The sequence below is a fragment of the Tupaia chinensis genome, unplaced genomic scaffold (assembly GCF_000334495.1).
Source record: "Tupaia chinensis unplaced genomic scaffold, TupChi_1.0 Scaffold000354_1, whole genome shotgun sequence".
NCBI lineage: Eukaryota > Metazoa > Chordata > Mammalia > Scandentia > Tupaiidae > Tupaia > Tupaia belangeri.
The window spans coordinates 4,216,770-4,219,237 of record NW_006159849.1 but is presented as its reverse complement, the minus strand read 5'-3'; the positions used below and the strand labels follow the sequence as shown (position 1 = coordinate 4,219,237).

General features: G+C 40.8%; 1 pseudogene; it reads left to right on the top strand.

Moving 5' to 3' along the window:
* Positions 1 to 1,452: 1,452 nt before the first annotated feature.
* Positions 1,453 to 1,628, top strand: LOC114008541 (uncharacterized; annotated as a pseudogene).
* Positions 1,629 to 2,468: the final 840 nt, after the last annotated feature.

Below are 2,468 nucleotides of genomic sequence, written 5' to 3'. Positions count from 1 at the left end.
TATAAACATTAAGTCAACTTTACAACTTCTCTTTCTAAAAACAAGGAGCAAGCATGTAACATGGTGGTTAAGGTACCAAACTCCCACGTGGTTGACCACAAATCAAATCCCAGATCTGGCAGCTTGCTTTCTCACTTTCTCTCTCTCTCTCTCTCTCTCTCTCTCTCTCTCTGTCTCTCTGATGAGTGCATGAGCTCTGTCACAAACTAAAAATAATAGTAATGATGTTAAGTAAAATTAAATACATAATTCTTTGAAAGAGATAAAGATAACTAAAAACAGAATCTTGTTAACAGAAAGGATTTTTTTTTTTAAGGATTCTAATAAATATCTTGCTATAATAAAAGGCCACTGCAACAGAATCTGTGAGTGAGGGAGTGACCATGTCAGTGTTGCTGGTACAAAGATGCAGGAGACATGGTGTATGCCCTCCCAGAACCAGCATGCTAATGTAGTTTCCCAGGCAGGATTTTATCCGCCCTGGGACTGGGTATATTCAATGTGCTCGAGTCAACTCACACCAGTTCTGGAGCGTGGACTGCTAAACTTTCAGGAACTCCATGAGCTTGGTCGTTGTACATAGTCCCTTTTATAATTACTGGGTTGTCGGAAAATTCATAACACATTTTTGCAGCAAAACATATGTCGTGACTTTTCCAGTGACCCAATAAATTATATTAGTTCACAACTGAGCAACTTATATTAATCATGAAGATAATAAATATTCAAACCTCATCACTCATTAGTTTACTACATTTCATTCTTCTCTCTCTTTTGAGGTTACTTAATCTACTATGTGTGTGTTTTAAAAACTGTGGAGCAGTGTACCTCTGCACGTTTCTTCCCATCTCCATGTTCGGGGGTATCACACTGGCAGCTTGAGATTGCAGATGATGGGAGTATTTACACCATGGAAAGAAGCAAATACTACAAATCAGGGTGTTCGCCCCCACTTCCTGGTTTTCCCAGAGAGTCAGTTGTTAAATAGGTACTATGATGGCACTGGGGATATGTTCTACAAATCGAGAGTAAAACTTTTAAATTTGTTTAAATTTTGAGCAGTATTAAGATTGGATAAAAGATATTTTTAAAATGTTAAAAGATAGGAATGGGAACCAGCAGTTAGCGTAATGGCTATGTTGCTGGACTCCCACGTAGTCGACCGCGGTTCACATCCCGGACCCGGTGGCTTAAAACTCACGCCGGGCGCGTGTGCCTGCGTGCCCAAGATCCCGACAGGAGAATGGAGGAGAAGGGATTGTGGCGTGACCATCCCCCCTGGGGGGTGATTTCTCGCTTTCTGTCTCTATGTCTCTCTCTGTCTGTCTGGCGAGCGCACGCGCCCTACAGTGAAAATCTCTCCAAAAAAAAAAAAGATAGGAATGATTGCTCTAATACTGAGTTACCTACTTATCAATCCATTACATTTGTTCACCAATTGTACAAGCACACAGCTTTGCTCAGTGGCAGTATCGTAGCCAATGAGGTTTATCCGATGCGCAATTATTGCTAATTGAAAACTTTTACCGATTGTACAAGCATTGAAACCTTCACATACCACCTCCTCCCCTTCAGAGTTTTACTGCTAACTTTCTAGAAAATCTCAGAGTACATTTAGGGGTGGGGATGAGGCAGCATCTGAAGCTTATACCCGTAAACCCACATATATATACCTGTACCTGGGGCCAGCAGGTGGCATCGTGGTTAAGGTGTTGGACTCCTATATGGCTGACCACATTTGAGTCCCAGACCCAGTGGCTTGAAAAACATGCTGGGTGCCAGCAGATGGTATAATGGCTATGTTACTATACTCTCATGTAGTCAACCGCAGTTTGAGTCCCAGACCCGGTGACTTAAACTTACGCCGGGTATGTGTGCATGCATGCCCAAGATCCCAAGAGAATGGAGGAGAAGGGGTTGAGGCATGGCCATCCCGCCCTAGGAGGTGATTTCTCGCTTTCTGTCTCTCTGTCTTTCTGGTGAGCGCATGCACCCTATAGCAAAAAAGCTCTCCAAAAAACAAACAAACTTAAAAACAAAAATCATGCTGGACAGATGTATGCCCAAAATTTTAAGAAGAGAATTTTCAAGTAATCACCGCATGGCCACCTCCTAGGGAATCATTTCTCATTTTGTCCCTCTCTGGCAAACACATGCACCCTGTGGCAAAGACCTTAAAAAAGAAAAAGAGAAAAAAAATAAAGAATAGTACTACATTTACCTAATGATGGAATTTAAGCTTTTGTAACAATTACGACTTTTATTTAAATTCAGGTATTTTACTGTCTCTCCACTACACATATCCTTGAATACAGATAAAGGCATATGCGAACTTTTTACTTCACATTTTTGATTCATGATGACCTCATTAACTGCCAAACAAATAAATCCTAATTATAACCTTTTGAAATGCTACTGCATTAATAGGGTATGGAAAAGAATTACTGATTGAATCCCTTGTTAATGCA